Source organism: Sus scrofa, chromosome 15 (assembly GCF_054392235.1).
Source record: "Sus scrofa isolate SSC_HxYL_T2T_F1_AM1 chromosome 15, Sscrofa_HxYL_maternal_Yorkshire_Landrace_v2.0, whole genome shotgun sequence".
Lineage (NCBI taxonomy): Eukaryota > Metazoa > Chordata > Mammalia > Artiodactyla > Suidae > Sus > Sus scrofa.
The window spans coordinates 136,498,489-136,526,053 of record NC_139397.1 but is presented as its reverse complement, the minus strand read 5'-3'; the positions used below and the strand labels follow the sequence as shown (position 1 = coordinate 136,526,053).

Genomic DNA, 27,565 nt, shown 5'->3' with positions numbered 1-27,565 from the left:
CTCCATATGCAATACCATTATCTTGAGAGAGGGACTTAGGTGGTATCATCAACGTACAAGACACGGATGATTGATTCATCAATAACTGAGCCTGGCCTTATTACAGCAAACAAATTAGACACCATGGAATATATTGCCATATAGACAGGACTTCCTCCTTTTCAAATATATGTCATAATTGAGAGTGCTGACCTTTTGGCAACACTGAGAAACAGCTTGCAGTGAGCAGGCTCTCTCTCCTTGGAGTGTCTGCACACACAAGTGCTTGTTTTGAGGTTTGGCCCAGCTCAGTGGAGTAGAGCAAGGTCTAGACAATACCTTTCCAGGAAGGTGTTTGCCAATAAGGTCAATCTCTTCCTCTTTCTCATATTTTATTCCAGAGTAAGGCAAAGAGGAATGTGGTGGGTCACCAACAAATATTTAGCGAGCCACTGCGGTGTGCCAGGCACTGTTCCAGGCGATGGGTTAGAGCAAAGAACGAGACAGAAAGAACCCCCCGCCCCCATCCCCCAACCACCACCACTGTGAGTGTAGAACGACAACAAGCAAGTGAGCAAATAAATAAATCCTTTTATATGTTCTGATGTGTAGCATGCTGGAAATAAAATAGAGCAGTCTTGAATCTATGCATTTTTAAATGGAAAATGGGAGATATTTTATGTGTTCAACAACCACGTGATTAAAGAATCACCAACGTAAGCAAGATTCTCTTTACTTTTGCACTTTCATACTTCTTCTAATCTAAAGTTTAAAAATATAATGCCGATCCCGGAGAAGGAGAGGTATTGTACATCATTTGATTATTTTAAAAGATTTAACTCCTGGAGTTCCCACTGTGGTACAGCTGGTTAAGGATCCAGTATTGCTACAGCTGTGGGACAGGTCGCAGCTGTGGTTCGGATTCAGTCTCTGGCCCAGGAACTTCCATACGCTGCAGGTGTGGCCATTAAAAAAAAATTTTAAGGAGTTCCCGTCATGGCGCAGTGGTTAACGAATCCGACTAGGAACCATGAGGTTGCGAGTTCGGTCCCTGCCCTTGCTCAGTGGGTTAACGATCCGGCATTGCCGTGAACTGTGGTGTAGGTTGCAGACACAGCTCGGATCCAGCATTGCTGTGGCTCTGGCATAGGCCAGTGGCTACAGCTCCGATTCGACCCCTAGCCTGGGAACCTCCATATGCCGCGGGCGCGGCCCAAAGAAATAGCAAAAAAAGACAAAAAAAAAAAAATTTAAGTCCTTTAAAATAATGATTGTGGAGCTCCAAAACAGCCCAGATTAATAAAAAATAAAAAAAAAAACAGTGATCATACTATATATTTAAAAAAAATAGTTGTAATGTGAAAAGAATATTGTGAAGACACATCAGGATTTCAGGACTAACATATTATATGTATGTTGAACCATTCATGGAAAGTAAGGTCTGCATACATTTTGTTCTCTTGAAATGTTTTATCTCTGTAGTGCAGTGTAGATGTCGTCCACACAAAAAAGTTGAAGCTCAAATTTAAAACATGAATTCTCTAGAATCCTCCTTCACTTTCTCATTCTACTTGTAGACATCAGTGGCTTCATTTATACAGGAAGCAAAAATATGCAAGCCATGCCTTGTGGTTCTCAATCCCTTCATGGCAGGAAACTGGGACAGTTGGGTTGGTTATGAAATGTCTCCCTGTCATAGCTAATTTACCTGCAGTGATTCATTCTTTTCTATCTCCCCTAACACTGCCACTCTCACTTCTGTGACTCCAAATGTCCTTCCTGAATCATGGGAAAGGAGAAGAGGTGTGCACTGGCAAGGGCTAATAACCCTGGGCACATCCATGACATTCATGGGGGCATGACCTGCAAGTCACCATCATCTGTGCGTCACAGCTGAAAAACAGTCATGAGCAAGTGCACTAAGTCAACACTGTTCAAAGAGAGGATTGCATATATGGTTAGTTTTTCTTTCTACATCTCACTTCTTCCCAGAGTGAGCTGGTCCCACAGGCCTGTTCACCCTCAGGTCCTTTCATCACCCTTCCCTGGGTTGCATCACTAGGCTGACTTCCACCTGGATGCAGCCAATGAAAGCAAGTGGCAGGAGAACATAGGGCAGAGGGCAGGGGAAAAGCATGGGGCTTCTCTCCCTGTCTCTGCTTTGGGCATCATCTTTGGCAGTAGAGGTTCCAGCTCTCTCTAAGTAGACTCTCCTCAGTTCCAGGTTGTACCTGGAGGCCCCAACCCTATAGTCCTGGCAACCCCAGCCCCCCCCTAGAGAGGTAACAACTTCTTCTGTGTCTACTCTTTGATTTGCCTCATTGTTTCCTGTTCTACTTGTCAGCCTTTCTATCACCTGTACAAAGAATTCCCTGTATAAGCCAAGACATGGAAACTATGTCCACTGACAGATGAATGGATTAATAAGATGTGGTATACACATAGTGGAATACTGCTCAGCCATAAAAAGGACAAAAGAATGCCATTTGCAGCAACATGGATGGAACTAAAGATTCTCAGACAAAGTGAAGTCAGAGAGATAAAGACAAATACCATACAATACCACTTATTTGTTGTGGAATCTAAAATATGGCACAAATGAACCAATCTACAAAGCAGGCAGATCAGGGCCACAGAGCTCAGACTTGTGGTAGCCAAGGAAGGAAGGAGTAGGGAGTGGGAAGGGTGGGGAGTCGGGGCTTGGTGTATGCAAACTGTTACATTTGAAATGGATGGGCAAGGGTGTCCTACTGTACAGCACAGGAAACTGTGTGCCTGGGTCACATGGCTATACAACAGAAATTTAAAAAACACTGTAAATCAACTATACTTTAATAAAAAGATACTGCAGATGGATTAATGAATAATAATCAGAGTGATTTCTGCCGCTTTGGATTGTGTACTAATTGATTCAGAGAGTTTTCAAGAATTCAGTTCAATTTGTATTGAGCACCTCCTGTCCCAAGCATTGTGCTACACATCAAGGAGACTATGATACAGAAAAGACAGCATGTCTGTCTCCAAGGAGGTCTGATTATAGTGAGCAGATCATTTCAAGATTACGTGGCAAGCATTACAACAGGGCTGAGGCCCTGGGGTGCTGGAAACACTGAGTCTGACTCCTCAGTTGGAGCTGGGGGTTGGGGAAGACTTCCCAGAGGAGCCGATGGTTGAGCTATACCTTGAAGGCTGAGAGTTAGCCTCAATGTTGGAAGGAGCTTCCAGACAGAGAGAATAGAATGAGTAACTGCACCCGAGCATTAAATTGAATGCCCTGTGCTTCTGGGGGTGGAGTCAGGGTGGGGAAAGGGGAGCCAGGTATGGATTGGAAGTAGGATGGTATCACCAGAGTTTAGGGATGAGGCCAGAGGACAGGAAAGGAAGCTAGGGGGCTTGGACTCTGGTCCATGAGCAATTGGGAGTAACTGATGATTTTTAAACCATCATCATCAGCTTGGTCACATTTACAATTTACAATTGAGATCAATCACTTGAGCCATATTGTTGTAGTAAATGGTAGCTCTACAAACGATAAGAAAGGGGAAAGAAACAGAAAACAAGACATGAGCCAGATCATTCCAGTAATTCAATTCAACTTACCAGCATCAAGGCGCTGGGTGGCAGCCACTGCTCAGGGAGCAGAGGACGTGTGAACTTGTGAGGACCCATCGTGACATGATCCCTTATATTTGTGTGGCCCTTCCAAGTCTACCAAGTAATTTTAAACACGTCTCATGATCCTCATAAAAATTCCATGAGTTGGGTATTAGAATTCCCATTTCCCAAATGAGAAAACTGATCCTTAGAAGGCAACAGTATATATCCAAGGCCACATAATGAGTATGAGTTGAATCCCTCAGTTTAATGACTGCTGAACCCAATAATTTTATGTTCCTCATTATGATAGGATAAATTGATTTTATCAGAAAGTAGAGTTTTTCACTAGCTAACAACACAATGTAAGAACTCCCATATACACATACATTGGACAATTTTCTAATTAATGCATATACACACAGGCCTATACAGGCATGGGATTGTAGATTTTGGTGGCTTTTTTAAAATCACTCCTCTCAAGGCAGATGCTATTACCTTAGCGAGTTGTGAATAATCATAGGTAATTGACTCAAGTTCTCTGGATTGGAACTAAGACTGGCCAAAGACAACAGGTTGTAGCCAACAGATTTTCAAGCAATATTTGAATCAGAGTTCCCACCGTGGCACAGTGGTTAACGAATCCGACTAGGAACCATGAGGTTGCAGGTTCGATCCCTGGCCTTGCTCAGTGAGTTAAGGATCCGGTTTTCCCATGAGCTGTGGTGTAGGTTGCAGACACAGCTCGGATCCCGCTTTGCTGTGGCTCTGGTGTAGGCCGGTGGCTACAGCTCCGATTTGACCCCTAGCCTGGGAACCTCCATATGCCGCGGGAGTGGCCCAAGAAATAAAAAAAAAAAAAAAAAAAAAAAAAGGAAATATTTGAATCCACCCTTCCATCCTTCCCCCAACATAACAGGAGTGATAAGACAGAGGATGTTATATCCTACAGAAAGGAATGGTACCAGTAGTTGATGAAGACTATACATGGAGTCCAGAGGATGGCAGAAAGTAATTACTTTCTCTACTGAGTGACCTTTCAGTCCCTCCACCAGAGACGGCTATCGGTCAAGATCATGGAATCTCAGTCTGGGCTCCATCCCTGGGAAGGGGATGATGGGATTTTTCCTCCTACTACTAACTTTGCCTTTCAAAGGAGCACATGAGATCTTTCCAATTTTCTGATCATAAGCCTCCCCCACTCTCGTTAATACTGATTCCTCCTCATGACAAATACTAATAATGCATTGTGATTCTGACTCTCTATTTCCAGGAGGAGTTAAAAGAGAAAGAAATAATGGGACTGAAAGGAGACAAACATCCCAAACCGTCACAACTATAATTCTCTTTGGAAAACCTGCCTCTGGACTCGTTCCCTTTCTTAGCACAGCCACTCCCAACCCAGGAACAAAGGTCTTGGCACACTCAGCACCTCCTGAGGTTGGAGCCAGTGATTGACAGACTTATCCCCACCCCTAATGGCTCCCATCAGTACAGGTGATTCATTCAGGCAGCCACGATTCTGCCCACATTTGAGAATCACTTTTTGACTTTTAAATATATATGCATACAAGCTGTATGTCTTTGGCATAAATAAACTCCCTATCCTCACAGAAGAATTGGAAACTGGACAGTTCTGAACAGTATCTCTTGCCTCTGGACCTCCTATGCCATGAGGATGTTTGTGCAAATAACACTCCAATATAAGCTCTGCCAAGTACAGAGTTCTTTTCTGTCCTGTCTACTATTGCATCCCCAGAATCTACAACATTCTCTGCACATTCTATTACATAGAATTATTACTCAGTAAACGACCATAGCTAATACTTATCAAGCATGTACTACGTGCCAAGGAACTGTGCTAAGCATTTCACACACACACATTCATTTTATCCTCAAAGCAACCCTTTGAGTTAGGTAGTACTGCCCTGCATCATAAGATATAGAACCTATAGCACAGAATGTATGTTATGTAATTTGTCTTAAAATGGGCAGATCATAAGCAAGGAACTTGGGACTTAAACAAGGCAGTCAAGTCAGAGTTAGCATTCATGACCATGACACTACAATGTTACCACTGATGAAGTGACTCAGTATCCAGAACTTTAGGGGAGACCATGCTTTCTTTCTTCCCTCTTGCCTACCTCACAGAAGTTACATGCTGCATTCCATCCAGGTGATAGTCCATCTTCAAAGGATTTTTACTCTCATACTTTGCTTTGGGAGTAAAAAGACTCCAGGAGCCCAGGCAGCTTCACTTTCTCTTGCATGAACCTACAGTTTGCTCTGCCTTTCTAGGTCCCCTGACTATACACAGTGCTCATAAGTTTTCAGAAATAAAACAAGGATGCTGGGTGGCAATTTGTCACTTTCAGCAAAACCAGCACCTTCTTTCAGGGAGGCCATGCATTTCACAAGTCTCTTGGTGATGATGCTCAAGCTGGATTCTGATGGAAAGAAAATCACTTTGGATTTGAAATTCACCCCCCTTCTTCAAGTATCTGGTCTTATTTCTCATCATGAAAACCAGCGGGGAAGGGAAATAAATGTTCCCAGCTTAGGCTGAATTTACACTGAAAGCTTCATATCTCAGTCGCACCGTGGTCTTTAAATGGGCTGTCTCTTTTATAATGGTTACCCAGGTGATTTTAGTCTCTCCAGAACATTCACCTTCTGATCCAGTTTTAAAAGAGACGACACCACTAAAAAGCTGCTTTAAACTTGAAAGCAGACCCTCGACACTCAGAGGAAATGCTTATGAGCAAGAAAGATGATTTTGACCTATATAGGAACATTGTGGACTGAAATGGCTTTTCTCTTCAAGAGTCCTTCAAACAGCCAACTTTTCCAGAATTGAAGAGAAAATTCAGAGACATTCTTAACTGAATCGTGGACACTTCCCTTTGTTCTCTAGCAAAGTCGATACTACATCATCAATCATCAGGCAGATAACTATAGTTTGGTCTCCGAAGATGCCCGTGCCATGAGCCAGCCATCTAGACACCAAATGGCCCATGTGCATATGCTCACAGACCACTCACTTGTAGAATGATGGATGTACAGAACAGGGCCACGCATGGAGATCCACACCTGCTCCGCCTCTAAGATTTCTCCCTCCCCCACTATCCCTCTCCACTCCACCAGCAAGTCTTAACAGCTCTTCTACCAAAACATAGAGGTCCCAAATCTATTCACTTCTCTCCATCTCCATAACTGCCCCCCAATCCAAGTCATCGTCACCTCACTCCTGGACTATTATAGAAACTTCTAACTATGGTTTCTCTGGTTCTATTCTTGTCCTTTTTAACAGCTTTGTTGAGATTTCATTTACATTCCATAAACTCCACAAAGTATAAAAACTCAGTGGTATTTAGTATGTTCACAGAGTTCTGAAACCACGACCACGATCTAATTTGTGGAACAGTTTCCTCACCGTAAAAGGAACCCTCTACTCATTAGAAGTCACTTCCCCATTTTACTTCCACCTTCCCAGCCCCAGGTAACCCCTAATAGACATTCAGCTTTTGCCTACATGTGGCTTTGTACCATGCGTGCTATTTTGTGACTGGGTTCTCACACAGAGCGTGATGTTTTTGAGGTTCATCCAGGTTCAGTTTGCATCACTATTTCGTTCCTTTTTACTGTCCAGTGGCATTTGATTACATAGATTGTCACATTTTCTTTTTCAATTCAGAAGGGGATGGACATTTGGGTTGTGTCCACTTTGGGGCTACTGTGAGTAATGCTGCCACAAACATCTGAATGAGAGTTTTTGTGTAGACATATGCTTCCATTTATGGGGGAGACACCTAGAGGCCGAGTTGCTAGGTCACATGGCAACTCTGTGTTTAACCTTTTGAGGAAGTGCCACGCTTTTTCCGAAGTGGCTGCAACATTTTGCATCCCCCATCAGCCATGTGTGTGTGAAGGTTCCAATTTCTCCATATTCTCACTGACACGTGTCATACTCTGTCATTTTGATTACACTCAAATGCGAAGTGATAGTGAGAAGTGGTATCTGTGATTCTGATGTGCATTTTCCTTATGGCTAGTGATGTTGAGCATCTTTTCATGTGTTTATTGGTTATTTGTATTCCTTCTTTGGAGAAATATCTACTCAAATCCTTTGCCTACCTTTTAATTGGGTTCTTTGTCCCTTTCGATTCTGAGTTCTAAGAGTTCTTCCTATATATGGAGGGAGGCTGATAACTTATCAGATATACAATTGGTAAATATCTTCTATTCTGCAGGTTACCATTTTCTTGATGGCATCATTCATGGCATAAAAGTTTTTAATTTTGATGAAGTCTATGTTATTTATTATTTTCTTTTGTCACTTGTACTTTTGATGTCATATCAAAGAAATCATTGCCTAAGTAAAAGTCATGAAGCTTTTATTCCTACACTTCCTTCTAGAAGTTTTAGAGCTGTAGCTCTTCTGTTTAGGTCTAGGATCCATCTCCAATGTATCGTGTGAGGAAGGGGGTCACCTTTTTTTAACACATGGCTATGCAGTTGTCCCAGTATCATTTATTAAAGTGGCTATTCTTTCCACATTGGATTATTTTGGCACCCTTGTTGAAAAGCAGTTGACAATGAATACAAGGGTTTATTTCTATACTGTAAATTCTATTCATTATTCTGTATGTCTCTCCTTGTTCCAAAACCACATTGTCTTCATTAGGGTAGCCTTGTCCTAAATTCTGAAATTATGAAGTGTGAATCTTACAACTTTGTTCTATTTTCAGCTTCTCTTCTTGCTACACCGTAGCAATTATTACCTCTACCCTAGATCTTGTTATTTAATGTTTTAAAAACATACATGTACTTTTACATAACAATTTTAAGAGAATGGTATTTTCATATGTTTATCTTTTATAATTCCACTTATACCTAGAATTTTATGGGATTTTTTGCACTTGAAAACACCTTTCCTCAAAAAAAAGAAAAAAAAAAAAACCTTTCTACTCTACACCCTTAATCATATCACTCCTTGTTGAACAATTCTAATTGCTTCCAATCACACAGAGTAAAATCCACACCCCTTCTCTGAGCCTGTTTATTTCCTCAACCCCATCTACATCCACTTTTCCATGCCCTCTGTTTCAGCCTCCCTGGCTTCTTTCTGATCTTAAAAATTCCTGGGTCTTTTCCCACCCCGGTCTTTTGCTTCAACTCCTCCCCTAGCCTGGAATCTCCTTGCTCCTGATCTTTGAGCAGTTGATTGGCTTATCAGCCAGATCTCAGCTCCAGTCCACACTCTTCACTTTGTGACATCAATCTCTTTGGCACTTTAGTAAAGTCTATGGATACCTTTTCAGAAGAAAATTTTTAAATACCTAAAATAAAATACAAGAAAAACTAATGTCAAGATGCAATTATAAAAATAGTAAACATACAGGTGATATAACAATACATAAACTTCTTTATTACTACATAAAGTAACAAGATCTAGTTATTTATCTTGTAACTATCCTGCTTTTGAAGTATCCATAAACATTGTAATGTGATATGAAAACATCTATGATTTCCGCTGCTAAGTCGCAGGTGTTGCTAATACTATTGTGGTTTGGTGTCCATCATTACAAACAAATAAAATGCTAATAGCATTACAGGAAATGAAGTTTTTTTTTTTTAATCATCAAGTTAAAAGGTACCCAGAATTCTTTCTCAGCTTAAAATTTCAGTGAGTATGAGGTGGAACTGGGAATCAGCTTTTGTAATAAGCTCCCAATTGATTCTACCTTTTAATACTATGGGCAACACTGAGAGAAACAGTGATTTATGGGTGTTGTACAGGCATATTAAGAAGCCGTTTTCCTTGTGCTAAATTCCTCCTCATCCCATCAAGGGGCCTGCGATTTGTCATGGACTTGGTTGGGTTCAGGGACTTTTCAAGAAAGTCACATTAAAAAGCAGCTCTCTCTGGGCATCTTCTGCTAAAACCTGGGAGGAGAAGCTGAGTCACTGAAAGTCAGAGAGAGGCATTGACCATCCATCCAGAAACCCTACAGACCTCAGAGACAACACCATCAGTCTGTTCACTGAGGAGGTACCATCTCCTGAGTCAACAAAGACACATGCTTTGGGCCTAAGAGAATGTCAAGGGCAAATCAAAGACTTGGGGTGCTAAAGAAAATAAATGCATTGGCTCTAAAAAGAAAGCTCTGAAATCTAAAATTAATACATGGTTCAGGTTCAGTTAAAATTCTACAAACACGCTCTTCCCGTCATGGCTCAGCAATAATAAACCTGACTAGTATCCATGAGGATACAGGTTCCCCAAACTCAAGACCTCAGAAAGATCTAGGAAGCCACACTCCTCCCCCTACTCCTGTGTCAGTGCACTCTGCCTCCCTCATCCCTTGGGACACAGTCCAGGCTCCTACTCTGGCTAAAGTGCCAATTTGTGCCTAGCCAGAGATCACAACATCAAAATATCTACGGAAAGCTGGAGGACCCTTTGATTCCTGAAGCAATTCAGGCAGTGTCTTAAGCCGATGCACTTTTAAAGGGCCTATGATAATATCTGAAAGTTTAAGGGGTGCATATTATTTATTTATATTGTATATTATATGCATACACATATTTTACATATATGTAGGAATTATTTAGGTATGCATACCTATCTGTATTATATATTTTATTATCTATATCTAAAAAGAGACACACACTCCAAAATGTAAGGATGGAAAAATTTGAAATTATTTTCAAAGGAGAAACTATGAGAGCCTTACCCAATTCTTTTTGGCACCCTCCCCCAAAAATCTCTATTTAATGTGGCATATGGATTAAATATATTTAATATGATGTGAAATGGGACCTCTAAAAGTAAGAATGCTCAAAGCCCATGAAATTAAAATCCTTAGAAGCAGGTAAGAAGTAAAATGAATGAATGGAAACACGTACAGAACGATGACCAGTAGCTGATGCCTAGACCTCATGTTGGCTAAGGAGCTGTGGGAAGCACATGCCCACTCTGAAAGGGGAACTTATGACCTAGTCCCAGCTAAGGGGTATCTCTTGGAAAAGGCAGTTAAGCACTGCCAGACTGTCCAATCCCTAGCAAAAGTCAGGAATGCTGATTCTTATGTCAAATCTCCAATTTCCAGATGTTAATGACTAATTCAAGGTTTGAATAAACACTCTTTGGCCCACAAGCAAAACTGGCCACTCTGGATTTGGAAACACAAATTCAGAATGCTAACTCAAAACATAAAAAATTTTTTTCAAAACCAGAGAAACTTCCTTCCCAGGTGTTCAGGGCATGCGTGATCTACAACATGGGGTGGGAAGGGAGGGGGCGCATACAGGACAGCACATTATTAATGACTTCAGCCTATATTTATAGGTCCAGAATGAGGTTCCGCATGAATATTACAAAATTATTTGAAGAATAATTAGTTCGATAATGAGTCTGCAGGTGAGAGGCAGCTGTTTTGCTCCTGGGCTCGGGGTCACTGTCTCTACTGTGTGAAGAGTCAGCAGTAATTAGAAGAACCTGCGGTGCCAAACTAAATTAAAAATTTTTCAAACCGTTACTCACTGTATGATATAATTTTGTTTCATGTTCCCAGGATGAGGAAACTCAAATTAAGTCTCTATTCATTACAAAAATAGGCTAACTAATTTAAGGCTAGGAACTATCTGTCGATGGCATTGAGTGGTTTCCATCCACTCTAACAGATCATTCTGCACTAGAATAAATGGCAGTTGATTATATGCCAATGGTTTATTTAACAGCACTCAATTGTACAGAACTCCGAAAATGTAATGGGTCTCAGTGGACCCTCCTGCCTGCTATTTTTCTGAAAATAAAATATTGATGTAATTGGATTTCCCACCCACACTGATCCTCAAACACACAGACGGATCAGTTTAAGCAAAAATTGGGAAATGAAGAAATTGTGATAACCACTGAATAAAGTTATTTCTTTCAGGACACTAGGGGTGCATTTAATTAAGCTGCCCTAAAATCCACGGAAAACTTTGGATAGTGTTCTCAGAAAGCATAGGGATCATTGTAAAACTTCAGGAAGAAAAAAAAAAATCTGCAAATGAACATTTAAAAGGAAAGAGAATAAATCTCCCAGAAGACTTCATGGACCATTTCCCTGTGACACCAGACCAAGTGGTTGGTTTTCTGTCAGTCAGGTTAATGAAGAAAATCCTACAAAACCAGTTGTTCGGCATCTTTCAGGAAAAAGAAAAAAAAGTTTGTTAATTGAGTCTCTCACTTTTCAACTCCACTTTTCAACTCAGTATTTTGCTATTGTTACAGACATAGCTTTAATCACAAGCTGCAAGCAGCCAATTTCACTGATGTGACTGGAAGACCACAAGGTTGAGCTTTTAATAAGATGGGCTTAGTCTAATGAAAGTTCTTTGGGTCTTTCCTTTTCGGTTCTCTCTGTTTTCTTTAGTCATCAACCTCTGAACTAATCTTGTTAATAGAATGATTTTGCCTGATTTTTTAGATGTCTTCTCTGATCCAATCCAACTTGAGCAATCAAAATGCTTTCTTTCATCAACGTTCAAAAGGTACCATTAGTAAGAGCAACAATAAAAGACTCAAATCCCGACTGAATTTTCCCATCATTCCTAAAACAAGATAAACAACTCTTGGAGAACTGAAGTTCTCAGCATCTGAACAATGAAATACGTTACATCTTGAAGGTTGACCACACCCTCACCAGAAGGGGATTGGTCAAAGGGCGCCACTCAAAGGTTATTTAGAGATCTGACAGGGTTTTGTTTTGTTTTTATTTGCCATTAAAGAAAGTGGCTTCCCTTCCCATCCTCAGCCCTCTTGGATGAACAGATATTTGGCTGGAAGTTGTTGCTCCTAAAGTAATATGAACAGCAGCTTGTACACTAGATCAGATTTTACATACACTGGAGATCTCGATAATTCCAAGAACTTTGTTGTGAATCTCAAAGTGAATTTTCTATGAATTTGGATTAGGTTTTCTTTAAATAAAACACACATTAGAAAGCATGCTTTTGGGATTCCCTGGGGGCTTAGTGGGTTAAGGATCTGGCGTTGTCACTGCCGTGGCTCAGGTCACTGCTGTGGTTCAGATTTGATCCCTGGCCCCAGAATTTCTACATGCTGCAGAGGTGTCCCCCTCCCCGCCAAAAAGCATGTTTTACCTCCCTCAACAGAGGAAATGTAATCAAGAGGAAGGCCCATAGTCAGGAGAGCTGGGTCTTGGGTGGGTTCTTTTGCTGACATGCCAGGTAACCAGAGAAACCTTGCTGAACCTCTGTGGACCTCAGTTTCCTCATGAATGAAGGGAGGCAGGTGGTCATGTCTACTTTCCAGTCTTCAAGGAATTAAATAAGATTCTTTTAAGAGGGAAGAGTGTTTTGTAGACTATTATAGACAATTCATGCTATATGACATAGTTATTATTAATTATAATCATGATCAGGGTGTGAAAGAGAATAGCGTTGGGTAGTCAGCAAAGCAGCGCTAGGGGGACTTACTTTGCCAGCCTGAACCTTCAAACCCCACTGGGAATGGGATTCCCAGTTTGAAGAGATCTGTGCGGGTCACTCTCCTGACCCCGGTATTCCCCTAAAATGTCTTATCAAAACCCAGATACGCCCTCTGAAAATGCAGTGAGTCTTTGGATATGCGCATAGACACAGACCCCTGGCAAATTATTAAATTAGCACACAAAGGAGTCCCTTGGGTTTCCTGGGGCAGATGAAGGAAAATCTAGCTTCACGTTTATAACACTTTAGGCATGCATTTCTTTGTCTCTGGGGATTCCTATGAACATTTTCTACAGTAAAATGGTAATTGGTAAATTTTTAGGATTTTATTTTTCCCTCTTGATCAATAGAGACATGTGAGTGTGGCGGGCAGGTAGGCATCCAAATAGCAATGCAAACAAGATGAGGGAGTTTATACAAAAGAGCATGCCAAGAGTCTAATATGAGTATTAACAGGCAAGCCAAATTTATTCCTCCAATTGTACTCTTTAAAAAAAATGCACCAACACCTTATAAATGTCTGAATCGAGCCTGTGTAAGGGTATTTTTTGAAGCCACTTAACTGGAGAACAATGGCTAGTAAAAGAGGTCTAAAATTAGTTGCTTATACCAGGCCTCCCCAAGAAGCGGTAAAATTTGAGCACACGGGAGGTCTCACCCAGCTCTCTCCTCCACATCTCTGACATGGTATGTATGTAACCTGTGGGGAAGTATTTAACCTCTGTTTATCTCTTTTCTCTATCGTCAAAAAGAGGGATTGAGCTTAAGTTCCCAAGCTTTAAAAAAAATGAAAAAGATGTGTCGCATTTTTCCATCCAAAATTAGGCTATAGGAAAAGACATTAGATCATAGGATGAAGATGATCACAGACTCAAAGGTTCTTATTAGCATCCTTAATGCAGGGGGGTGAAGCTGTGGGGGTGGAGAGGGGAGGCATCTGAGTAAAACCATTGGTGGTCTGGTTACATCAGTCTCTTTAGAATTTGAGTTTCATGGGTCAATCTTCCAGGGCCTGATCATTCTGAACTCAATGACAAAACTCGATCTGAAGACTTCCAAAGCTGAGGACTCCACACGTCCAAATATGAGAGAGGATTCAACCTCAGCAAGGTCCTGTTACCAGTGGAGACCCTGCTCTCATAGCCACATTCATGCGGTACCACCCACCCCCAACCATTCCTCCTATGGTGGCTTTTACGCTTAACCACAAGAAACAAACCCCGGATGTGCAAAGCCTTTGATAGTTTAAAGGGTACCTACATACAAATTATCACACAGGGCAGGGATTTTTCATAATTTTCAGAGGAAGAAATCATTGCTAAGGAGTCAAGGAACAGCCTCACAGTTTCCATGACAAGTAAGTGGTAGAACCTAGTCTAGAGAGGGATTCCAAGAACCAGTTAGACCATAAGGTCTTTTAGGTCTCTGAAATTCGGGGATTCTATTACTTCTATAGAGTACCCCAAAATGTGTCCCACATAATGCCTACCATTGTCTGGGGCAAATCAAACATATTCAGTTAATACTCTCTGAATTATGTGGACTATTCCCCAGAGCCTCCACACACTCTAAAAGTAAACCCTTTCACCCCATCCTCCTTTATCGCTGTGATGTGATGATTCAGGCCCTAGCTTGGTAGAGACCTAAGACTTCCCTTATAAACAGCCCTATTTAGTGACTGAACCAGCAGCTTCCCCACCCAAGACTAAGGTGGCAGACGCCTTACTTAGAAGACAAGACATATGGCTATGTCGAATTCATCCAGCCCCTTTACCAACCCCATCACACCCCCAGCTCTGTTTTGCTCTGCAGAACAAAGCCTCATATTCTGCCCTGGCCTTTGGCTTTGCCAACGCAGTCTGCTTATTCACTGATTTTGGTTCCTACCCTTATCGCTGTTTCCAGCGATAAGGCCTCAGCATCCTATGAGGCTAGAAGGAGATATAGAAAGAATAGAGCTCTCTCTGCTGCCATCAACCACAGTAGCAATTGTGTTCTTATTTCAAGAGCCTTGTCTACAGACCTCCCAAATCTAAAGGACAAATTCCAGCTGCCCCCAAAATGGATGCTACCAGAAAGCCTGCTGTGGGAGTTCCTGTCATGGCAAAATGGTTAACAAATCCGACTAGGAACCATGAGGTTGCGGGTTCAATCCCTGGCCTTGCTCAGTGGGTTAAGGATCTGGCGCTGCCATGAGCTGTGGTGTAGGTCACAGATGCGGCTTGGATCCCGTGATGCTGTGGCTCTGGTGTAGGCCAGCATCTACAGCTCCAGTTGGACCCCTAGCCTGGGAACCTCCACATGCTGCCAGAAGCCACCCTAGAAAAGGCAAAAAGACAAAAAACAAAACAAAACAAAACAAAAAGGCTGCTATGGGTTTAAGAGTTGAGCCAGGAGCTGGCAATTTGTTAGATACTTAAGTAGTGATGGGCTCATGAGCGTACAACCCACATCTAGCACCTACAGCCTTTGAGTCAGGCTTGGTACCCTAGAGCCTAAAGAACTGGGAGGGCAGAAGTTGCCACAGCCTTAGTTCATAAAGTTCTCCCTAAAATTATGGATTCCCAAATAAATTTCAGTTGGATTTGTAAGTACCCGGAACTCTATCCTCCCACATCTTTCCATGCCTGGCTTCACATTGCTCTGGTCTCCAGTCAAATGTCAATTCCTCAAAGAGGAATCATCCACCCACACTGAATAACCACCTCTACCTCCATCATTCTCTACCCAATCGCCATGACTATTTGCTTCTTACCAATCACTGAATTTTTGGTTTCCCTCTTTGACTTTCTACCTCTCTTGACTAGAATGAGAGCTCGGTTCAGGTAAAACACTTGTCTATCTCATCCATAGCCACTAGAAGAGCTCCTGGCACAGAGAAGGCTTTCAATAGATGTTCGTTTTAATAAATGAATGAAAGGATGGATGGATGGATGGATGGATGGATGGATGGATGGATGGATGAATGGATGGATGGATGGATGGATGGCTGGCTATGAATGAATGAATCTACCACTATTAGTACTCTTACATGTGCCAAGCATTATACTGAGCACTTTTCATACACTAACTCACTGATTTTAAAAAATCTCATTTTTTTGTTCAGGCAAAACCTAACAGGGAACCCTATATGTGACCCATACAACAAAACATAAACAAAGAAGCCAAAACAAACAGTGAGAGGTACCCAGCCACTCCTTCCTCTTCAGAGTCTTATATCTCACTTAATTATCTTACCAGTGCTGCTGGATATTAAGGATCATCAGTCCCACTTTATAGATTAGAAAACTAAGGCTCAGGAAAATTAAGCCCATGTCATCTGTCCAAGGTTATACAAGCTAATAAGTCATAGGACAAGGTTATAAACCAATTCTGTATGGCACTAATGATGTCCAACTTTCTAAACCATGATTCTAAAGAACCTACACATTCTCTGAAATCCCAGAGAACTCTTTCCAGAATAAATGAACAGTGAGTTGGTATTTTTTAAGCTTATTCGAATAAGATTGGAATAGCTTATTAGAGTGTTTAATAATTAATCGCTGTAGGTATATGAAGACTGACTTTTTCTTAACGAAAAATTTCAGGATGATATTATAATGTTAATATCCTCAGAAAGTACTCTCATATGACACAGACCTCACTGTTAATGGGAGAAAGTGTATTCACATTTTTTCAACAGATAATTCTTGAAAGCCAAAGTATTTAAGAATCTTCATTGCAGTAAGGTTCTATTACACAAGAAGTAGCGGCTTGGCAGTTTCTAAGAATTTAATAAATCTCTCCAGGAAAATGCTACTTTCAAAAGGAAATTTCAAAAGGGACTCAAGAATACGCTCTGTTTTCTTGTATTTGCATTACCACTAAAGAACCTTTGGGCTGGGACTGAGAAGCCAGAGAAAACAAAAATGTTTGTTTTGCATTATTTGGTGAGTGGTATTGTGTTACCATTTTTTTTTCTTTTAATATGAGAAGCCCACAGGTTTCCTGGTGCAGATCCATAGCTACAGAACACTTGTTAAGAGGTCTGTGGAATATCATTTTCACCAAGACACACTGTGTCTGTTTTTCAGATGACTTCAGTGAGAAAGGATAGCAGCCAAACCCAGTCCAAGAATAGCTGCCTTGCAGGACTTTGCACTCTCCTGCCCTTTCCTTTTACTTTAGGGGATATGATCCACATTTTGTGTGTGTATACACGTGTTAAAATATATATAACATAAAATTTACCATTTAAAGCATTTTAGGTATACAGAGGCATTAACTACATTCACATCATTGTACATCCATCACCACTACCCATCTCTAGAACTTCTTCATCATCCCAAACTAAAATCTATACCCATGAAAAATAACTCCCCATAAACCCCTCCCCACCAGTCCCTGATAACCACTGTTCCACTTTTTGTCTCTATAAATTTAACTACTAAAATAATTTCTTGACTACTCCAGTGTCTCATAGAAGTGAAATCACACAGTATTTGTCCCTTCATCATCCCACATTCTCCTTCAAAATAAGGGATAGTCTCCAGGGTTCCCAAAGGTTGTAGTTCTGCAGCATGACTCACAGGTGACACTTTGAAATGGTCATTGTTTATTTTTTTTTAATCACCAGACTCAGTAGTAATGGTGCTAATGAATCTGCAAAATCCATCAAACAATTTTATCAAGATATCATTTGGTATTTCCTCCTTCATTCAAGAAAAAGTGAGGAGGGGATTAATAAACTCTATAATCTTCTTTTTTTTTTTGGCCATGGGAGTTCCTGGGCCAGGGATCAAACCTACACCACAGTAGCGACCCAAGCCACTGCAGTGACAACACTGCATCCTTAATCCACTGCACCCATGGGTCAACTCCAATAAACTTCAGGCTTAAGGATGGAAAGTTAACAATTGGCCCAAGTCATCTTATAGAACCACCCATAAAGTCAGGAATTGCAGTCACAAAATCACTGTGGGAAAGGACCAGAAGGAATAAGAATTCTTAATCCTATAGCTTTTTGTGAGCCTTTAGGACTTGGTTTATGAGTTTTACTTTTATAGCTTTGTCTTCCCCCAGTGACAAAAAAAAAAAAAAAAAAAATAGAGAGAGAAAGAAATTTCCTGCATGAAGGGTGGAGGGAAGACTTGAAGGGAAAGCTCAGGAAGCAGCCAGGAAGGAATGAGCCTGGTGTGTCCATTCCTCTCTGCAGCTGGTCTGGAAAAATGGTAAATAAGAAGGCCTAGGACAAGTTGGCAGCTCTGGAGAAGAGAGGCAAGCAGGTGGCATCCAGGTTCCTGAGGAGGAAGAAGGTACCCAGGAGGATATGGCCAGGACTGAAGGCACAGCCCCTTGGAGTAGACTGAAGATACCTCTGCAAGGCCATGGTCAGAGCTGTGGGGACAGCTCTGGTGCTCTGGTCCACACAGCCATGGGATTAGAGCCTTTGGGAAGAGTCAGAGCACCAGGGCTTCCCCCAGTGCTTCAATGGACACATGGTAAGGAACCAAGAGATAACCTTGGTCCAGAGTCCTTCCAGAATATCAGTATCAGGACACTGATGGTCTCACGGAGGTTAGCTTCAGGTATAGGTGTATGGGGGAGATAAAGGAGGAGAAATGGGAGGACGAAGTAGCATTTAAACAGAAAGATCCTACTTGAATTCTTTCGGATTTACCACTGCCCTCAATACTTCGAGCCAACTGGTGCCCAGTCAGCTTCGATGCCTGCTTTTGCTTCCTCAACCAGACTTCAAGGTTTGTGTATGTGGATTTTTCTGGTGACACATGGACCCTTTCTGGTCTTGGCGTTGAGTTCTAGGAACATTGTATTGTGTTTCTGGTCTCCAGTACTGAGCTCTCTGCCTCTCTCCTTTGCCATATGGATAACATAGGTGATAAGGGCAGGAACGTAATGAGAGGAAGATAGAGCCGACTTAGACAAGCACTTACTACACTGTACTGCTCCTGTTCATACTTTGAGAACAGGAGTGCTCTGCTCACCCAAGATTCATGACACAGGCAGAAGAAAAATGTATCAATCCTCAAGTTTTACTCAGTTAATGTAGATACTCAGTTAATGTAGAACTGCCTTGCTCCTCAACCTTCTCCCCATTTCCCATTCTGTCAGGGGTGCCAGCTTGCTTCCCTCTGGGGAACTGGACTTAGTTTAAGAAATGTACAAGATTTGCATTAGTTTTCTTGGGCTGCCATAATGAAGTAACAGAAGTTGGTTGGCTTAAAACAACAGAGATTACTGGTACAACCACCATGGAAAACAGTATGGAGTTTCCTCAGAAAACTAAATACAGAACTACCATAGGATTCAGCAATTCCACTCCTGGCATACAGCCAGACAGAACTTTCATTTAAAAAGATACATGCACCTGTATGCTCATTACAGCACTATTCACAATAGCCAAGACATGGAAACAATGTAAATGTCCATTGACAGATGAATGGATTAAGAAGATAGGGTACATATATACAATGGAATACTACTCAGCCATTTGCAGCAACATGGACAGAGCCAGAGATTCTCATACTAAGTGAAGTCAGAAAGAGAAAGACAAATGCCATATGATATCACTTACATGTGGAATCTAAAATATGGCACAAATGAACCTATCTATAAAACAGAAACAGACTCAGACATAGAGAACAGACTTGTGATTGCCAAAGAGGAGGGGAAGAAAGTAGGAAGGGGAGGGAGTGGGAGAAGGAGGGAGTTTGGGGTTAGTAGATACAAACTATTACATTTATAATGGATAAAAAATGAGGTCCTGCTATATAGCACAGGGAACTATATCCAATCACTTGTGATAGACTATGATAGAAGATAATATGATAAAAACTATATATATATATATATATATATATATGTATATACACACACGTATAACTGGGTCACTTTGCTATATAGCAGAAATTGACAGAACATTGAATCTGGGGTTAATAGATGCAAACTATTGCATTTGGAGTGAATAAGCAATGAAATCCTGCTGTATAGCACTGGGAATTAAATCTAGTTAGTTGTGATGGAGTATGATGGAGGATAATGTGGGAAAAAGAATGTATATATGTATGTGTGACTGGGCCACTTTGCTATATAGTAGAAAATTGACAGAACACTGTAAACCACGTATAATGGAAAAAATAAAAATCATTTTAAAAAATGTAAATCAACTGTAATAAAAAAATTAAAAAAAAACAAATTTATTGTTTCATAGATCTAGGAGCTAGACATCCAAAATCAAATCAGGGAGCCAAGTTCCCTCTAGGACTCTGGGTAGACCCTCCCATTCTTCCTCCTAGGTTCCTGTGGTGGCCATCTAAGGTTGTTATCCTTTGACTTGCAGCTGTATCATTCTAACATCTACCTTTGTGATCACATGGACTTTCTCCGTGTGTCTCCCTCTTCACATGGCATTTCCTTCTTCTTATAAGGACATCATGTAAGATTAGGGTGCACCCTAATGATCTCATCTTAACTTGATTACAAACACTCCATTTCCAAATAAGGTCACATTCATAGGTTCTGGGGGTTAGGATTTCAACATATATTGGTGGACACATTTCAGCCCATGACAAGACTTTAACCGCAAACTCTTCCTTCATCGAGGACTCAGTCTCCTTGCCTTGATTTTGACTCGCTGGTTCCCGAACCCTTCCTCAAGACTGTAACGCTCTGTTACCAATTCCTCCTTTCTGTGTTGCTGGTTTTGACTGACAAATCTCACTTCTATTTACTGTCCTCCAGTTGATTAACTTATTGATCCTGTGGCTTCTGCCTGACTAGACAGACTTTGAAGCTAAAGTTGGTAGTTTCAGGGAATAACACAGACCTCTTCCCAGGACCAGGTCCCTAGCTCTGTGATACACACTGTGTCTAAGCCCACCCCCAGTTCGGCCCCTCCCTGATTCATCAATTCCAGAGGCCTCCTTAGATTCCGCTTTACTAGATCCAAAACTTCTAGGCCTGGAACAACCCAACCAGAGCATTCCTTTTCCAAAAGCAAAATTTTCTAGTTTGCTTTCTACACATTTCAAATTAAGATTATGTTCCTGATGTTAAAAATGATACCTCTCTGCCTCATGCAATTCTCATACAACTTTAGGCATCCATATATCCTTACTATAGGTTCTCATATTCATTATGAGAAGCAGGAAAAATTAACTAATTTAGGACAGTAAATAAAATAATTTAGACCAGTTGGGAATCCATTTATGAGAAAAAAATACGTAATTTCTTTAAGATCAAGTAATTAAATTAGTTCATGTTTACATTAACAAAAACATAAACGAAATGCTGCAGCAATTTTTTTTCAACTTTTGGATGTTAAAATAAGTCTTAGCCACAAATTATTTGAAGGCAATTTTTTAAACTTTAATTATTGGATTAACTGTATTAATTTTCCATTTACCATGTTGGTATAACCCTGATCTAAAACCAGATCTACATACAGGAGAAAACACAGCTAGTCCATTTGCTCACCACCCTCTTTCTAAACAATAGTGCCTTGTTAGTTTAGAGAGATCTGACTATCTCTCAAGTCCAGAAAAACTCAGGCACTTTCTAAAGAGCCACAATTTCCATTTCTTCAACACAGAGAGATGGCCAATGATAGAATTAAACACGGAAGTTCCCAAGAGCCATGTCATCTTCTAGCTGTAAAAAAAATCGCATTGCTCACAGTCTATAAAAAGATTACCAGCTTGGCCATGCTCATGGTCCACAAACATAAACTGAAGGACATCATTTGAATCTTCCAATTGACTACATACATGAACTCAAAGAAAGTCACCAACAATCTTGCCACTACTAGTCATTCTGGCAATTGATATGTGTGCGTGCATTTCTCTAGGCGGCCTGGTCCATCCCTGTGAAGTTTTAAAATAAATCATCCTCATTTGGTGGAAAGGAACTCAGAAAGGACAACTGACCAGCTCATTTTGTTGCCATCCAATCCAGCCAATTCTCCAGCCACTCCTTCTTCTCATGGGGCCACCAAAGGCTAAATGAAACATTTCCATCCTCTGCCAAGAACACGTGCCAGTATTTACTAGTACTTATGCAAAATAATTTTCCAGAATTATTTCTCAAAAGGTGAAGGCTCAGTTGCCTTATAAAATTCCACAATGGAATAATAAGAAAGAAACACACAGTCCCAGAGGCACAGGTTATCAATTTTATGCACAGGGTGAGTATGTCTTACATATTTCAACTAAGCTGGAATTACAATAACCCCATGTCTCTCAAGAGAAATGGTGGCTGCTGCCAAAATGAAGATGTGCTCTGTTTTACTTTCACAACAGGAAGTATTCCCGGTTGGATTAAAATGACTGGCATGAAGGCTTGAAGATGCTGCCTCACCACCTGATTTGTCACCATGTCCACGTGATCTTGGAGGGCTGAATGATATAAAGTGATCTTGGTATTCATTCATTCACTTAGTCATTCATTCAGCCAGCATGTAGTGAGCACTTACCATATGCAAAGCATTGACCGAGGACCTCTGAATTCAAAGATGAAGAAGAAAATGTTCCTTCTTGCATGGGATTCATAATCTAATAAAGACATTTCTCTAATCTCATATGTATTGCCTTTGTATCAATCAGGGTTTTTGAGCTGTAAGCAATAGAACCTTCTCCAGTTTGCTTACAAATATAGAAATCTTAGGAAGGCTGAGGGACAGCTCCCCTAATCTTGGATCAAGGCAAGAAACAGGCCTCAAAAAGGATCCTTCACAAGTTTCTAGAATGTAAGAAAAAATATAGCAAGCTTTCAGGATCCTTCACTCTAAGTGAATGTTCTCTGTTTTCAGTCTTTGTCACATCACGCTGGATTTTAATTAGTTTATATTGTGTCACATATCCACTCCCTTACCAGGAATAGATTGAATGACAGACTCACCAAGATTGTCTCCAATAGAGAAGAAGCAGTTTTCCCAAAGCAAACCCAGGTGCTCTTTCTAGAACAGAGAATGGATTCTAGGCAAGCAGAACAGCCCTGCTCTAATCTTTATTCCTCTCCTTCTCCATGGCTAAAGCCACTTATCCCTTACCTGAAAGCTAACCTTACCCTCGGTTTGGAAGGGGCCCAGTCAAACAGCTCAGAAAGTCAGTATTAATTCAGCCTTAGCTCAAGTCCCACTCAGCACTTGTACCTGACTCTGATCACCAGGTCTGCTGAAGACCTGAGTTTTGGGTACCAAGCATCCATCACATTGGCATCCATCATCTTTGCACCCATCATATTGGCATCCATCATCTTTGCATCTATGGTACCTGGCACAGGACCTGCTGCAGAGGTGCTTAGGAACTGCCGCTGGTTGATGCATTTTTAGCAGAGTCCTGTCTTCTTTGCGTTGCCACTGCTGCCTGAATAAACTGTCCAAATATTCTAACACTTAACCAAGCTAGGGCCCTCCCTCCTTATTTCCACCTAAAACTGGACTTCTTCCCTTGAATCTGGGCAGCAAAACTGCATAAATGAGAAACAATACTTTTGAATCAGAAAAGGCCGGGTTAAACCCAGATTCTTTCACTTACTATGTGATCTGGAATAAACTGTACCGTGCTAAACCAGAGCTCCTTAACATGGGTACAATAACATTTTTTTTTTCTCTTACAGCCTCACAGACACTATGTCAGGTTCTTAGCCGGCTGAGCCACAATGGGAACTCCACAAACGGGTACAATAATATTTACCTCATTAGGTTGTTACAGGGCTTAAATGAGATTAGGGTATTTAAACATTACTTAGTACAGCATCTGGCAGATAGTAAAATGTTTAATAAATCATCCTTGATCCCCCAATCAAACATTTCAGAATTATGTGTATTAGTGTCAACTTGTTGCTATTTGACGCTCTGGATTTCAAATCCCTGCTTATATTCACCTCCAAGTCTTGACTGCTCCCACGTTTCAGCTTTCCACTTCCCATGCTATGGACTGGCCTCGGCCAGTGATGCATCCTGATCTTTCATTGCTGGCTGCATCCACTCTGCCAGCACTGAATCCCTGGAGCCAGGCTCAGTGCCCTTCCCCCCAAGTTGCAGACTCAGGCTCAAACCTCTCTCAGCCTTCTCCCCCCTCGTACCCTGACAGGCATGACCTAGGGACGTGGCCCTTCAGATTCACTCATCCTCATTACAACTGTTGTGACAACAGTTGGTTCTGCCTCCACAGAAGCAACTCTCCTGGGGCTGTCCCACACTCACTAGATTGCTCAGCACTTTCTGATTTTTTTGTTTGCTATAATTATCTGGATAAACCTTTAGTTCCTTAAATTTAGGGAAGGCTTTTTGCCCTCATTAGCGAATAGCTTATCTAAAACACATCCATCAATTTCTATATGCCAAGCACTGGAAGTAGAGATGCACGAGACACAACAGCTGTTTCTATGAAGCCAAGAAGAATCACAGGGAGGCCATTGCTCCTCATCCCCTTCTGTTTTAACCAGCAAGCAATGATGACACTGATAACCTAAAAAAATCCATCCCAAACAGTGGGTAATAAAGATACCACTTAGGTTGGGTTTTAGAGTGCTCTTTGGCAATGGCATTTGTAGAGATCTACAACAATCACAAGAGCAGCATTCAATGAATGTTCATATCCAACACCGAGATCAAGACATGGAACACTGGAGTTCCCATCATGGCTCAGCGGAAACGAATCTGACTAGTATCCATGAGGATGCAGGTTTGATCCCTGGCCTTGCCCAGTGGGTTAAGGATCTGGCATTGCTGTGAGTGGGGGGGGTGTAGGTCACAGACACGGCTTGGATCTGGCGTTGCTGTGGCTGTGGTGTAGGCTGGCGGCTACAGCTCTGATTCGACCCGTAGCCTGGGAACTTTCATATGCCATGGGTGTGGTCCTAAAAAGACAAAAAAAAAGGCATGGAATGTTGTCAGAATACCAGTGGCCCTCCCCTGCTCCCTCTCAACCACTCTCCATCACTGAGAATCACTGACCTGACTTTGGATGGATTCATACAGAAGGCACTCTTGACTGGTTTCTTTCATTCATCCCTGAAGTTGTGATGTTCTTCAGCGTGACAATTTGTTCATTCTCCTTTTCTGAATAGTACTGCTTTAGATGAATATTTTACACTTTATTTATCTGTTCTCCCTACATGAACATCTCTTTTGTTTCTAGTTTGCAATATAACGAATAATGTTGCTTTAAATATTCTAGCACACTCCTTTGGGTTCACCTCTGTACTATTCTCTGTTCAGTTTATACCCAGGAGTGAGATGACTAAGTCATGACATTCATATATATATATATTTTTTCTTTTTAGGGCCACAACCACAGTCTATGGAAGTTCCGAGGCTAGGAGTCGAATCAGAGCTGCAGCTGTTGGCCTGAACTACAACCACAGCAACATGGGACCCAAGGGGCATCCGTGACCTACCAACACACTGGATCATTAACCCACTGAGTGAGGCCAGGAATGTCAAACCCACATCCTCATGGATATTAGCCAGATTCTTAATCCACTGAGCTATGATGGGAACTCCTATTCAATTTTAACAGATATTTCTACATTTTTTTTTCTTTTGCACGTATTGTTAAAGATGCTGCTATTCCAGAGAAACAGTAGTTCATGTGTGGAAGCCTGACTCTATGAGATCTAAGAAGCTGATTCTAGGACCTGTACGCACAGCTTCTTGCTCTGTGTTTTCTCTTTGTGCTCAGAGGAGACCATTTTTATTACCTGCTGGGCAGGTGCACAAAGGCACCATCAAATCAAGAGCCATGCCGTCCCCTGGAAAGCTGGTAGGAGTCCTCAGAGCTGACAGTATAGTTTACCTTGGGCTTCAGGAGCCTCCTGGAGACAAAGAAGGATCTGATCAGAGAAAAAGAATGGGAGGGGTAGGACAGGTCAGAACACCAGCACACAAAATCCAAAAACAGGTCTTCAAGGTAAAGGAGGTACCGGGGCAGGTACTGCAGAACAAATGGAGAGCAAGAGGGAATTACAGAATGACTAGTAGGGAGGCACCTAGGCAAATACCTGAGTGTAGGGCAGTCACCCACCAATACCTGCCTCACTTCCGTTTTCTGCAGTGTAGCAGTGGGTAGCCAAGCAGCCAATAAGGAGAGGGAAGAAGCAGACAGTGTGCTAATTTCCTGGCTCACTACCTTCTCAAGGTAATTGCTTCAAAGACCAGACCTAGTGGCCGAACTGCCAAAACTCTCCTCCACACTTTCAAACCTTTGAAACAGCCACATCTACTGGTGCCATCCATTGGGAAAGCAATAAGCAACAGATAATGATCCATAAGACACTTTCATTCCTTAATGCATAAACGAACTTCTGAGAATTTATTGTAAGGTTACCATACAATACAGAAAAAAGAAAATAAAATATATTGACTTGTACATGGTAAGTATACCTATATTGCTTTAAAAAAAAAAAAGATGAGGACAACCTAAATGTCCATTAGTAGTAGACAGCATATCAATTTAATTGACACTTATAAAATCATTAAAACTAATTAAAATTAAGCTTCTGTGCAAACTTGTTTAAATTAAAGTCTCAGGAGATAAGACTGTACAGACATTAAGACTGCAGTGAAACTGGAGTTCCTGCTGTGGTTCAGTGGGTCAAGAACCCAACATAGTCTCAGTGAGGATGCGGGTTTGATCCCTGGCCTCGCTCAGTGGATTAAGGATCCAGCGTTGCCACAAGCTGCAGTGTAGGTCACAGATGCTGCTCATATCCAGTGTTGCTGTGGCAGTGGAATAGGCTTGCAGCTGCAGCTCTGATTCGACCCCTAGCCTGGAAACTTCCATATGCCATGGATGCAGCCACGAAACAGAAAAAAAAAAAATTTACAGTGAAATAAATATGCATCTGGAAGTCAACAAAACTTAAAAGGAAAGAAAAGAGCTAATACTACTTGCTCATTGCACACTAGTGCTGTTCTGAGTGTTTTACACAAATTAACACATCCTCACAACAATCTTATGAAGTAAGGAGTATCACTAACTCCATTTTACAGATGAGGAAACCAAGCCAAAAACTGCTAAAGTAAACAGCTCAGAATACTTGAGCTCTGTCTCAAGTGACAGAGCTCAAGTATTCTGACCTCCAAGCCCTTAATACTTAAGCCATTACTATGACACTATGAGTCATAAGTGGAAGTGGGACTATTAGATTGTCCCATATTTGTATGGGAAATATTTTAGTATCTTTATAACTAAATCAGGTATGATGAACATTTGATATGACATCCATTATGTCTCTGGTACAGAGCTAAATTCTTTCACAGGCATCATTTCACTAAATGTTTGTGAGATTTATGTCATGGGGACTACTAATATTTCTTTTAGAGATTACAAAATAACAGTTACGTCAGCTAATTCATTATAAAATCCTCAACTACAAACAAAAGAAAGCAAACCCTACAACCTTCTCTAAATCCACACGGGACATAGAAACCCCACAGAGAAAAATCATCTCGAATAAGAGCAACGTCAAGGACCTCCTCCTGGGAGAA

General features: G+C 41.2%; 1 long non-coding RNA gene across 5 annotated transcripts in view; it reads right to left on the bottom strand.

Moving 5' to 3' along the window:
• Nucleotides 1–27,565, bottom strand: part of LOC110256949 (uncharacterized) — an 879,371-nt gene that overhangs the window by 506,284 nt on the left and 345,522 nt on the right. The window contains exon 4 of one of the 5 annotated variants that reach the window (XR_014830185.1): nucleotides 25,777–25,908. The exons of the other annotated variants lie outside the window; for them this stretch is intronic. This is a non-coding gene — a long non-coding RNA (uncharacterized LOC110256949). The remainder of the gene's footprint in view (nucleotides 1–25,776; nucleotides 25,909–27,565) is intronic. 5 annotated transcript variants of the gene reach the window in all.